We start from the raw sequence: 14,213 nt of genomic DNA, 5'->3' as shown, positions 1-14,213 counted from the left end.
CCATGGGGTTTCCCAGGCAAGAATACTGGAGTTGGTTGCCACTTCTTTCTCCAAGGGATCTTCCTGACCCAGGAATGGAACCCACGTCTCCTGCTTGGCAGGTGGATTCTTTACCACTGAGCCACCTAGGAAGCCTCAGGTGCTAGTATAGGCTTACACAAAATTGTAAGGTGGAAATTTGATTTTTTAATTTGCTGTGACTAGAGTAAATTTAGATGTTTATATTACCTATTTGTGTGAAAATTTGTATGTAACAGTATGCTTTTGTGCTATATGTGAATTTTATCATATGGTAGAGACTGCTGTATAACTTGCACTTTGTATAATAATTCATAGCTGTATCTTTGCTTTCATATGTTCTTTGTGCTCTAGCTTACTGGAGGTATAAGACCTTGCTAAGGAACATCAGCACACTGTTCCTAGGAAAAAGTCAATCTACTTATGAGTTTTCCCTTTGTGAAATCACTTCTATTGTGTTTAAAAGAGAAGCAAGCTTTGCCGAGGATATAAAGTTTAGTATTTTCTTAGTGTTTAAAGGTCACAATTCTTTGTAAATAACAGAGTCTGGCTAACAGACTTTAATCTTCAGGGCATTTTTTTGTTTCCTTAACAGAGGCCAATGTAGGCGGTTTGAGGACAGTTTAGGGCAGGTGGTTTCGTCGTGTACTCAGGCTCTTTTATTCCCCCTCTGCCAACCCCCACCCCACCACCCCATGCGTGGCCTTCCCTCTCAGTTTGGTCAGCCAGTACACAGCAAGGTCATTCTTCCATCACAGGTGTCACATGACCATGTTTCAAGCACAGATAGCAAGGGAGGTGATAGAACACAGGAACTGCTCCATTCCTCCCTTCACAGGAGAACATTTTTCCCCAGCAGACTTTTCATCATGTCACACTGACCAGCATGGGACCATCGACTGTCTGGAGCCATCAGGGAGAGTAGCCAAAGGTCCACCTTGGCAATGTACCTGTGCCGGCAGTGGCCTCCTGCCCCACAGCCTCTGCTTTCCCAGCTTCCCCTTTCACCAAGAACTCTCCTTTCAAGTTCCTTTGATGCTCCAGATTATCCTAATGGCCTGAATTGGAAAGATTCCCTCTCCGTTGTGTGACCCACTTCTGGTTCTCAGGTAGCATTTACTTACGGTTGCCCAGAGTTGGATAGAAATGCTGTTTCTTCCCAGATGCAGCCCACCAGTCTCACCCTGCAGGCTCACAGTCCCTAGGATCCATCTTGAGATTGTTCTGGTTGCCTTAGTATCAGTCAGATATGCCTCCATTGCTGCAAGAGTCAGGGGTTTGGGACTTTCAGTTGAGTCAGCCCAAAGAGTCTCCTTCTGAATCCTTTCCCAGTGCTGAAGAACCTCCCATTTTCTTATCCTGTTCTGTGTTGGGAAGGAAGGGCATCTTAGAGTTGAGAACTGGTTTTCACTGGTTCCTTTGACTCTCTGTCTTAATTCTGTATTTACTCCTAAGGACAAACATTCAGCAATTACCTCTTGACCCAGAAGCATGAATGATGTGTCTTTCTGTAACATGTGATGTTCTTAAAGGCCACTGGAGTTCTGTAGCACTGCAAACTCCCTCAGTGAATGGCCCCAGGCTAACTGGTATCCTAGTCAACTGCTGCTTGCTTCTCTTCCCCTTGTCAGCTGTGAACTCTAACCACCACATCTCTCTCCCTGTAGATTCATTGCCTCTAGTTTGCTGGCCAAGGAAAACCAGAAAGAAATGAAGCTTTTCAAGGTTAGCCAATTGAAAGATCCCAACTCAGGAATCCACATGTTACTCACCCACTACACCAGAAGTATAGCTGATCTCACTGCTCAGAACTGCCACCTCTTGTTTTTCCTTTGTGCTCTGGGTACATGAAACTCTTGGAACTCTGGCCACCAGTGAATTGAGGTATAGTTACAACTTGAGGCCTTACCCAAAGTGCAACTGGGGCAGCAAGAATTTCCCTGAAGTCCCTGTGTGTGTATACACGTATGCATTGATGAATTCATTCTGCTCTTGTACTGGGGAGCCAACCAGAGGAAGAGAGAGGGCTATCTGTGTGACTGTGGGTGTGGGAGTGTGGATGTACTAGAAGGAACCAACACTGTTAGTAAATACATATGGAAATAGAATAGATTTAACTGTATCTGTCAATTAAACAGCCTGACATTTAACTGACATTTTTAAAGTGAAGATCAGAAGACCAAATAATGTAAAATCATTTTATAATAGTCCCTGGAATATTTTGGATTAGCTATGCATCATGGGTTGTTGTTGTTGTTGTTGTTTAGTTACTAAGTTATATCTGACTCTTTTGCAACCCCATGAGCTGTTGTCTGCCAGGCTCCTTTGCCCATGGGATTTCCCAGACAAGGACACTGGAGTCAGTTGTCCTTCCCTTCTCCAAGGGATCTTCCTGACCCAGGGATCAAACCCACATCTTCTGCATTGGCAGGCAGATTCTTTACCACTGAGCCATACGGAAAGCCTACATGCATCATGGGTAATCCTCGTTTATTTCCTGTTATTGTTTTGTTCATAGAGTATTTTCAACAGCTATCCCTGCTCTTTTGGAATGTAATTATGTTTTTCTCTTGAGCTATAATTTGGCAGCTTCAGCCAGAAGGAAAAAAGGTTTGTGTAGAATCGGAGCTGACAATGGGGAGTCTGCAGCTCCGACATGCCTCACGTGTCATTACTCACAGCTCTGTGACCCCTGGTGCAGAAAAAGTCATTCCAGAACATGGTGACCAATGAGAAGTGCAGTTCTTGCAAAAAACTCTTCCATCAGAGGAACCAGCTCTTACTGGCAGAAGTGGCTTTTTTAGTGCTATTTCTTCTATTCAGGGTTTATGCCAGAAAATATTTGTTCTGCACTTTGAGTGCTGAATGCATGCGCTATAACACTGTGGGCATAGGTTTCTTTTTTCAGGTACACTTTGAGTGGCAAAAAGTGATGTGCACACAAAGAAGTAAAACTCAGGGTATGGTTGACTTATGCTCTGTGTGATTATCATGTTTAGAAGCCTAAGAGGAACCTTTGGGGTAGCAAGGAAAGACCTGCAGGGGGAATGAGATTGAAAGATATGTGGAACTGGGATAATGAGACTGAAGGAAATTGGCAGGAATCAAAATCATGGAGGTAGGAAGTTCAGGTTATTTTCCTCAGTTGACTATATAAATGATCATCTGTACTAGGGTGAATATTAGATGAGCACCTAGACTTTTTAAGTAAATGAGACACACTGAGTAAACCCAGCTATAGGGTCACCTGATTAGAAGGAGTCTTACAGTTCTCTTCTAATCTCAACAACAAAACGATAAACTAGGTAACATGTCCTCCTGTGCAACGAGCATTGATTTATCACTGAGAATCTTCCTTCTTCTCTGCTTTTTTTCCTTTTTCAAATCTGGTATTTGTTTTCTTGATAAAATGAAAAGTGCATTAAGATAAATTAAGTGGTTAGGAATGTTATACCTGACCAGAAGAGTCGATGCAGTTTCACCTTCCTTTTTAAACATCGTCATTCTTTGTCCTGCGTCATCACACCAGTCAGCTGTATTACTCATGTGTTTCTGGTCATCTTGGTGACTTCTCTACATCCCAGTGGGTTACTGACTGTAACCCACATTTTCTGCCCTGGGAAATGCAAAAGCCTGTATTGGTTTCCCAGGACGACCGTAACAAAACACGTGGGTGGTTTCAAAAAGTAGAGATTGATTTTTTCAGTTCTGGAGGCTAGAAGTCCAAAGTCAAAGTGTGTGTGAGGCTGCACTCTCTCTGAAGGCTATAGGGAAGGTTCTTTCCTTGCTTCTTCCTAGCTTCCGCTGGTTGCCAGCAACTCTTAGTGGAACGTTAAGGCTTGTAAGACACATCACTCCAATCTGTGCCACCATCTTCACACATGGCTCTCTCCCAGTGTATCTCTTTGTTCAAATTTCCCTCTTCTTCTGCTAAGGACACTAATCATTGTGTTAAGGGCCTACCCTAATCCGGTGTGACCTTCTCTTAACTTGATTACATTTGTAAAGACCCTATTTCCAAAAAAGGTCACTAACACAGGTTAAAGGGGTGAATGTATCATTTTTTGGTGGGGGACACAGTTCAATCCACAGTAGGCCTAAAGACACAATACTTGCTCTCGGGAAACTTGCCATTTACAGTATTCGGAAAAGATACAAACAGACCATCCATAATGAGAGAAAAACAAGAGTAAGCGGTAAGTATATCCTATCCAGTCAATTTTTTTAAAGGGCCAAATGAGGGAAAGCAAAAATCAGTGCTAGAGGGAAAGAGAGTGACATCCAGTGTGTGGTCCAGGGACTAACAGCATCCGCATTGTGTGGAAACCAATTAGAAATGCAGATGGTCTGGTTCCAGCCCAGACCTATGGAATTAGGTACTCTGGGGTTAGGCCCAGCAGTCAGCATCTAAAGCCGGGTGACTGTCCCACAGGCAGAGGTTAAGAACCACTCATCCAGAAATTCAGAAACGTCACCTTCCTCAAAGCTGGAATGGATAAGACTTTGTGCAGCATCTCAAGGCTATGGTTTTTCCAGTGGTCATGTAAGGATGTGAGAGTTGGACTATAAAGAAAGCTGAGCACCGAAGAATTTTGAACTGTGATGTTGGAGAAGACTCTTGAGAGTCCCTTGGACTGCAAGGAGATCCAACCAGTCCATCCTAAAGGAGATCAGTCCTGGATGTTCATTGGAAGGACTGATGCTGAAGCTGGAACTGCAATATTTTGGCCACCTGATGTGAAGAGCTGACTCATTTGAAAGCACCCTGATGCTGGGAAAGATTGAGGGCAGGAGGAGAAGAAGATGACGGAGGATGAGATGGCTGGATGGCATCACCGACTCGATGGACATGAGTTTGAATGAACTCTGGGAGTTGGTGATGGACAGGGAGGCCTGGCATGCTGCGGTTCATGGGGTTGCAAAGAGTCGGACATGACTGAGCAACTGAACTGAACTGAAGTAAATCATTAAGCTGAGACAAAATGCATGTCCTAACCTACTGGAAGAGCCTGCCACACATTTTTTTTTTCATGCTTTGGATCATAGCGAGGGGTGAAAACTGTATTGGTTAATTCTAGAATAGAGTTAATCAGCCCAGCCTATTCACTAAGGTGCAGGATGAAGTGGTCCTCTCACTAGGTTCTGCTTGCCCTAAAGTTGTGACATCTGTACTGCAAGGTCAAAGGCAGTGTGTGTGCCAAGCCTTGGGCTGGAGAACGCTGAATACTGGAGCCGTGACCCTCTGGCCTTCATATTCCCATCAGTTCTGGGAATTTCCTGAGGGGGAAGATTTGGATTCAGTGGGCCTATGCTGAAGCCCAAGATTCTACATCTCTAATCAGCAACCAAAGATGCTAAAACTACTGGGTCCCGGGTTGCCCCTTCCCTGACTCTGTCTTTAAACAGTAGGACCAGACAGCATGTTAAGGACCTCACTATTTATCCACACTTTAAATGGGTAAATTAGCTTTTATACCACTGTACTTATATTTGAATACTCTGTTTGAAAACTAAATATTTGGACATTATATTTAACACTGAACATGTTTAAACACTGATGAAAAAAAGCTATCATTTTTTAAACCATCCACGAGCATTTGTGAAGGTAGAGTTTTGTAGCTATTTGCCAAATGAGAGAGGCCCAGTGTCCCCTGTTTGGCTCTCTGAAGAGCCGCCTGACGCTGGGGTGAATTAAGGCAGCCTTACCTTCTGACATTTAGTGGTATTTGGTCTCATGCACGCAGGAGCATTGTGCCTGCTGACTCACCATGTGAAACAACAGGAGGAAGTATCCAAATTCTCCATAAACTATGAGGAACAACATTTGTCCCCAGAGCTGTTAGTCAACTATATCTGTACAACCCAAGTTCCTAAGACTTCTGATTCTTTCTTTAATGCACAGGGGGAGAATATCTGAGTAAACAACTTTATTTCAAGTGGAAATGCAATGAAATCAGTCCCTTGTATGTGTATTAGTCGCTTAGTCATGTCCAACTCTTTGTGACCCCATGGACTGTAGCCCACCGGGCTCCTCTGTCTGTGGGATTCTCCAGGCAAGAATACTGGAGTGGATTGCCATTTCCTTCTCCAGGGGATCTTCCTGACCCAGGGATTGAACCCGGGTCTACTGCATTGCAGGCAGATTCTTTACCGTCTGAGCTATAAGGAAGTTCCTATGTATGGGGCTCCAGGTATGTTTAAAGTGAATTCCCATTTTTAAATTAAAAATTTATACTTTTTAAAGTACAGTTGCTATATAATATTATAGTTACAGGCATACAACATAGTGATTCACAATCTTTAAAGGTTATACTCCATTTATAGTTATCATAAAATATTGGCTATATTCCCCATGTTGTAGGGTTTCAAATTTTTATATCCCAATTGCAACTTTTTTTTTTTCTAAAAAAGAATTTTATTAAAAAAGCACAAATGCAAAGAAATGAACAGAGGAAAATTTATGCGTCGAACCTGGACTGGTCACTTATGATAATATACTTGCTACAATTCCATTCTCCCCAATCATTCCACCTTCACCCTCTCCCACAGAGTCCCAAAGACTGTTCTAAATGCCTATGTCTCTTTTGCAGTCTCTTATACAGGGTTCAGGTTACCATTTTTCTAAATTCCATATATATGCGTTAATATACAGTATTGATGTTCTTCTTTCTGGCTTACTTCACTCTGTATAATTGGCTCCAATTTCATCCACCTCATTAAAACTGATTCAAATGCATTCTTTTTGATGGCTGAGAAATACTCCATTGTGTATATGTACCAAAGCTTTCTTATCCATTCATCTGCAGATGGACATCTAGGTTGCTTCCATGTCCTGGCTATTATAAACAGTGCTGCAATGAACATTGGAGTACATGTGTCTCTTTCAGTTCTGGTTTCCTCGGTGTGTATGCCCAGGAGTGCGATCGCTGGATCATATGGCAGTTCTCCAATTGCAACTTTTTTAAAGTAGAAAGTTCTTTACCGTCTGAGCCACAAGGGAAACCCTGAAGATAAAATAGAGGATAGCACGCCTGAAAAAGGACTTGAACCCTAGACCTTCAGATTAAAAGTCTGATGCTCTACCAACTGAACTATCCAGGCCCCTGCTCTATTTCTTCCTAACATTTGCATATAAAGAAATATATACTTGTCCTATTTTTTTTAACTAATTTAAATTTGAAAATAATTTTTGTTTTTTATTTTCTTACCATATAATTTAAATATTACATTTCCATTGTATAAAATTAGAAAATATACATTTAAAAATCATTTGTTGTATATCCCTAACCTGGCCTTGCAGAGACATGTATTGTTTTTATCTACCCAACACTTAAGCCATTTAAAACCATAATAGACCTCAGTGGCTTCTTCCTGCTAAGGAGTTTAGCATAATTTCTCTGGGTAGGTAAAGCTTTGTTTAAGAAAATATCTTGACAGGTCATTTATGAAATGGAAAGCTCTCAGGAAAGGGTTGGAAAAGAAAAAGGAAAACTGGAAAGCTACTTTTTTCTTTAAATGTTTCAAATTTATATGTATATAAAATTTATAGTAATAGTATACATAAAATTGTTTTGGATCATTATATATATATAGAAAGAGAGATAGCACAAGCTCCTGGGTTGTTGAGGAGGTGAGGTCAGAGCAAGAAGCTAGAGCTTTGTGAGGCCAATGAGAATGGTTCAGGAGCTTCAAAGAACACAGACTTTTGATAAACAATTTTGAGTGGTTTGCTAGGTGTTCCTTTAAAAACACTGTTCTTCCCCATCCTTTACCCTGGATCTTTAGTAAAATCTGCTACACACATAGTTTCAGAGTGGAATATGGGGGAATAAAGGAAATGTGGTGATGTATAATACAGGACAACAGTCGGCAGGAAAGGAATAGTCAGTGCAGATATAAAACAAACCGTAATTTTAGCAAAAACAGAAAATCAGATCCTGAATGATAGAGAGACACACCCCAAAACACCCCCTCTTCCCTGCTGCCCAGAAATATTCGAAGGGCCACTGAGTCTCCTGCTGGTTGCAATAAATACCATTTAGATTCAAGAGATTCACTCCGCTTTACTTCAGTGCTAACAGTCAAGTAACCCTAACACTCATTACCTGACAACTCAAGTCTGCTTTTGCTCTCATAACTATTTATTATGAACATTTTTCTAGATTATCAAGTAATCCTTAATAAAATCATTTCTAATGACTGCATAGCAATCCACTGACTGGATGCACTGTAATTAATTTAACCACCCACTATGGTTAGATGTTTCCGTTCTTTTTTTCTTCCATTTTAGAAACAACTCTGCAATGAAAATTCTTGTAGCTAAATCTGTGCAAATGGGTTAAACTATTTCTTGAAGTTAAATTTCAGGTACCTACTTTACATTTTTGCACACAGATTAAAATGTATAGCCTATATAAGTTTACTTTCTTTGCACTTTGTTTTAGTTTTTAATGACATTTATTTTTGACTGTGCTGGGTCTTCATTGCTGCCTGAGCTTTCCTCTAGTTGCAGAAAGCGGGGGCTCCTCACTGAAGCACGGGCTTCTCACTGTGGTGGCTTCTCTTGTTGCCAAGCACGGGCTTCGGAGGGCTTGGTCTTCAGTAGCCGTGGCATGCGGACTCGGCAGCTGCGGCTCCCAGGCTCCAGAGCACAGGCTCAATAGTTCTGGTGTACGGGCCCCAGTGCTCTACAGAATGTGGGATCCTCCCTGATCAGGGATTGAACCCATATCTCCTGCATTGGCAGGCAGATTCTTTACCACTGAGCCACCAGGAAAGCCCCTGAACAGTGTTTTATAAACCTCTTTCCTTAGTTATTATCCCATCAAGATCATGTTTTTGTTTTGTTTTGCTTTGAGGAAATATCTTTACACTTTGCATCTCACTTTGGGACTTTCTGTCTTAGATGACCATTACAGGTTGATTGAACAACCTTTATGGGGAGTAATAATAGAAACTGGCATTGTAGAAACAATTGTGCACAACTATTCAAAATGTCTGTTGAGGCACTTAACAGTCCAATGGTTAAGACTCCCTGAATCTAACTCATGGACTGTGGGTTCTATCCCTGGTTGAGGAGCTAAGACCCCACATGCCACATGGCATGGCCAAAAAAGAAAAATCTATTGATTTGTTGCCCTCAGCTCTTGGAAAGGAACAGATAGTGTTTTACTATAATTGCAGTTCTGTTAATCCACTGACTGGCCTTGTTACCAGAGACACCTCTTTTCCTGAAAGCAGAGAACTAATGAATGTGGCGTTTGCCTCATTCATCTATTATTGGGCATGAAAAGAACTAATATTTCTGAAGAACGTGTTACTAAGCATATTTGGGGCTTTGCCTGTATTGGATTTCAGTGTATGAAGAAAGAGACTTTCTTGGTTGTGCAGAAACTGCATAACAAGGAAGTCTTGTATAGTGAGATTGTCACCATCAATACCCAGGGATCAGACCCTTCATTGCAGGCAGATTCTGTACTGTCTGAGCACCAGGGGATTCCATGAATATCTCCACATATGTAATGGCCACTGGAATAGCACACTGGACATCAGACAAAAAAGGACAGTGTCTGGAAACAAATGAGGGGAGCACTGTGGCTGCCCCAGCTTACTACCTTTAGCAAGTCCCCAGGCAGTGGCGTCAGGAGAGAAGTTCAGGCAGAACCCGGAGGACTGTGAGATGGAGAGATGGAGCTGAGAGTCCAGGGGGACCAAAGCAGCTGGAATTCATAGGACTGTGAGGAGGTGGGAGAACGGCACAAAAAGAGGCACCCGGAGATCTGGGCTCCTGATGTGGGTCTCCTGACACAGTCAGCAGATCTCAGTGCAGCAGAGTCAGCAGTTGCAGGGCTTGGGTGTGAGGAAACTAGCCAAAGCCAGGGAGGAGCCATGCACAGGGTTAAAGGAAACATCGCAGATGCCCATACGGGGCCAGGAACAGTGGTTCTTTGCACCAGCCAGGCTTGAAAATCTCATAATTCATGAGGCATGGAGTTGAGTCCTCAGGGCATTGCTGCCTCAGGAGTCGGGCAAAGTTAGCTCTAGAATGAACCCCGTGTCAGATCTGTCTAGCAAATCCTAAAAGCAAGGCATAAGAGGTTTAAACTGGTTTCAGGCAACTTAACAGTGTGCAAGAACAAAGCTGAAGAACATTTATAGGAATACTAAAAGACCCAGCACCCAACAAGGGAAGAATCAGAATATCTTTCATCCAGTGAAAAATCACAGATATGGAAAGAGACAGAAAAATACAACCTATAATGAGGAGACATATCAATTCAGAACTAACAGAGATGTTAAATGAGCAGTGTCATCGAAGAGGGCACTGGAACTGCATTCAGACTGTATTCATATATTCAAAGAGTTTGTGATATGTATATAAAAGATCCAAATCAGACTTTTAGACATGAATACTGCCATGCTTGAAATGAAAAATACACTAGATGATATTATCAGCAGACTAGAAATGACAGAAGGAAAAACAGAGAAACTGAAGACAGAAATATAAGCTATCCAAAGACAAATTTTTTTAATGAAAAAAGTTTCAGTGAGCTATGGGACAATTTCAGCTGGTCTGATATAACTGGAGTTCCCAAAGAGCTGAAAAAGAAAGAATGGACAGAAAAAAAATCTTTGAAGAAATAATGGCCAGAAATTTTCCAAATTTGATGAAAACTGTAAACTCAGGGATCCAAGAATCTCAACAAACGCCAAGCAAGCACCAGAATCTACGCCAAGATATAGCATAATCAAATGGGTCAAAATCAATGACAAGAGGGAGGGTCTGTCAAGCAACATGAAGAAACTTTCTGGGGTGATGGATACAAATACATTCATTTTCTTAAATGTGGTGGTAGTTCTCCAGCTGTGCAATTATGTTTGATATGTAATGTCAGTGATAAGTGAAAATATTTCAAATTGTATGCTTTAAATTTGTGCTGTTACATGTGTTATATTACAAAACAAGGTGATCAATTTTAAAAAGCAAACAAACAATAATTCAACCATGGCTTCAAATGAAAATGATGGGGAACTTTGTAAAAATACAAAGCAGTGTCCTTAGAGGTTCTGGTTCACTTAGCCTGGGATGGGACCCAAGATCCATATTTTTTAAAATCTGGCAGACGGTTCTTATTGGCAAGCTTTTTTTAGAATCATTGCCAGCAGGAAATTTCAGAAACTTCCCCCATTAACCTGATCTAGAGGCTAATGACCTTTATTCTGAACAAGTAGCTTTATATTTCAGGGATGTGGCCACTTGACACACAGTGTTCACATCTGAGTTGTGGGTTTCCTGTGTCTGGTCTTTTTCCTTATAGGCATACAACAAGGAAAACTGTTTTATAAAAGGATGGATTTTTGACACCTTTTTCCTTATTTTTTAAACTTTCTAGATTTTTTTACCCCCTCTTAGAACATTAACAGCTTCTGATATTCCCAGGACTTTGTGATAATCATGGTCAAATTGGGTCTTTTGGTTTTTAGCTCCAAAAAGTGACTTCTTAGAAGTACATTGTTGGTGTTGCAGGTCAGAGATGGTTAGAAGTTCTCTAAACTCTCCTTAAAGAGGCACATGGCAGCTTTATCCTCAATCTTTTATTAATTTATACCTTAGCATTTATGTGTCCTACTATGTCACTCCCCAGACAGTCTACCCCAGGCTTTTAGATATAGTCCAGTCTCCCTAATATATGCTGTAAAATTCTACATGAGCTAAGCCTGCCTGTCTCACTGCCTTACCTTCTTATTTCTAGCCACACTTCTATGATGGATCACCCTCTAACTCACTTTCAATTCCTTGAAAATTCCATTCCCTTTGCCTGGAATACTCTCCTGGACTCACTGTCACTATGTGGCTATCTCCTTCTCATCCTTCAGAGATGGCTCTGTGCTCCTAGAGCACATTACCTCCCCCATCTTAGCAATTAATTATAAAATTATATATAATACATATTAATTATAACTATGCAGCATGCAATTATATTTTATTATATAATTAATATATAATTTTATAATATATTTATATAGTATAGCATATAAATATATTATGTGAATATAGAATTATATACTTAATTATATTAAAATTGCTTGTTAACTTGTATTATCACTAACTTGACTGTAAACTCCTTGAGGACAGGAACCAGTCCTAGCTTCCATCACAGGGCTTATACTGGTGAGCTGTAAATCAGAAATGTGAGTACTGATAAAGGGCAGGGTGGCACCATTTACTTACAGTACATTTGTGATTTGCGAATCACCAGTTTAGGTCTAGGAAGTTACCATTGAAACTCAGCCATAGGAGCTTCATACTATAAGAGAGACTTGATAACTTTCAAAGTTAAGTATTTTCTGTCCACTCAAGCTGAGCAGAATAAACCCTGCTGCTAAGTCACTTAAGTCGTGTCCGACTCTGTGTGACCCCATAGACGGAAGCCCACCAGGCTCCCCCTTCCCTGGGATTCTCCAGGCAAGAACACTGGAGTGGGTTGCCATTTCCTTCTCCAATAGAATAAACCCAGAGGGGATAAATGAAATGATTTCCCATTTTTTCATACACAGAGAGAAGCAGACGGCTGGAGAATTATAGGAAAAAATGGAAGTCTCTAAAAAAAATTAAGTTTTATTAGGATTATATAAATCCAATGAGTGTCAGAAAAATAGTCTATGTGTCAGGAAGCTCAATTTGGGGAGAAGATAACAGAAAGTAAATTTGAAGCTGTACTTAAATCATCATAAATAGTTAAACTTCTTATGGTGGGGAATAACTTAGAATCCTTTGTTTAGAGTTCTCTAAACAAAGGAATCTGTCCTTTGTCCCTGGAACAGGAATAAATAAACTTTATTTTGTAAATAAAGCTTTATAGGAACACAGGCATTCCCATTTGTTGAGGAATAGACTTTTATTTCAGTGTTGACTAAAGCTCTTGTCCTCCAATGGCAGAGTTGAGTAGTCCCAACAAGATAGACATTTGGCTAGCAAATCCTGAAATATTTACTCTTGACACCTAACAGTGGCTGACCCTCTGCCTGGGAATGAGTGATGCTGCTTACATTCATTCCAAGTCATTGATGGAGCTCTACTTTTGCATTGAGCGTATGCCTAGCACATAGTTTACGCAAATAAATGTTGGCTGTGATTGGTAGTATGGTGGCTGGGCACTGAGGAACAAACAATGCACTATAGGCAAAGCTATGGTCCCTCTGCACAAGGCGGAACACAGATGTTCATGGCCTGTGAAACAGTTTGGGCGACAGCAAGCAAAGAAAAAAAGCAGACTACAGGTGGGTGGTAACCCGGTGTTTACACTGCTCTAAAGAAAACCACTCTTGGGGAATATTTGTATCACTTCCTTTTCTCTACCTCCAGAGGAAAATGATGGAGGGCCAAACTCAGTTTGTGGTTAGTCAGTATTTCACTTTGAGTTTCATGAAGTGGCTTCCAGGATCTTCCCCAATGGATGTGGTAGAGGTTTCAGAAGTCCAGGGTGTGTATTTTACTTTCACCTGATGGATATCTTTAAGGCATTTAGGCAGGTTCATTTCATCTATTTGCAGGGCACACACATCATCATTCTCCTCATGAAGCTCCAAGTAACCCAAGAGGGAACGCTGCAGGAGATGGGGAGTGAGTGGGTCCTTAGAATGTTGTGTTAGGTGGAAAAATGACACCAAAGATAGCAGGTCCTAATCCCTGGAGACTTTATTTGAAAAAGGATCTTTGAAGGTGTGCCTAAATTAAGACTTTCAATGAAGAGATTATCCTGGATTATTCAAATGAGTCTTCTTATAAAGCCATAAATGTCTTTATAAGAAAGAGGCAGAAGGATATTTCTCAGACAGGCACAGAGGGAAACTCAGTGTCAAGATGGAGCACCAAGAGAGTTTGAAGATGATGAAGTGATGTAGCCAGAAACCAAAGAACATCAGCAGACACCAGAAACTGGGAAAGGCAAAGGGGAGATTCTCTCCTGAAGCCTCCAGAAGGAGCATAGCCCTTGATTTTGGCCCAGAGAAACTGATTCCTGACTTCTGGCATCAAGAACTCTGAGAGAATAAATGTGCATTGTTTTAAGCCACCAAGTTTGCAGTCATTTGTTACAGAGCCATAGAAAACTGATTTGATGAATAGTGTGTGTATTGCTTTATTACTTTGTGTACAATGATAAACTAGAAAGAGACAGAGAAGCAAAAGGCCC

General features: G+C 41.0%; 1 protein-coding gene and 1 non-coding gene across 2 annotated transcripts in view; one reads left to right on the top strand and one right to left on the bottom strand.

The window, feature by feature from the left end:
• Window positions 1-14,213, top strand: part of CHN2 (chimerin 2) — a 333,380-nt gene that overhangs the window by 241,532 nt on the left and 77,635 nt on the right. The gene's annotated exons all lie outside the window — the stretch shown is intronic.
• TRNAK-UUU (transfer RNA lysine (anticodon UUU)) lies at window positions 7,047-7,119 on the bottom strand. Its single transcript has one exon. It is a non-coding gene; the product is annotated as a tRNA-Lys (tRNA).

This window comes from Moschus berezovskii, chromosome 3 (genome assembly GCF_049115385.1).
Source record: "Moschus berezovskii isolate FMDL1 chromosome 3, NW_MosBer_1.0, whole genome shotgun sequence".
Taxonomy (NCBI): Eukaryota; Metazoa; Chordata; class Mammalia; order Artiodactyla; family Moschidae; genus Moschus; species Moschus berezovskii.
Note: the sequence above shows the minus strand (reverse complement) of the source record. Positions and strands in the feature narration are given on the sequence as shown.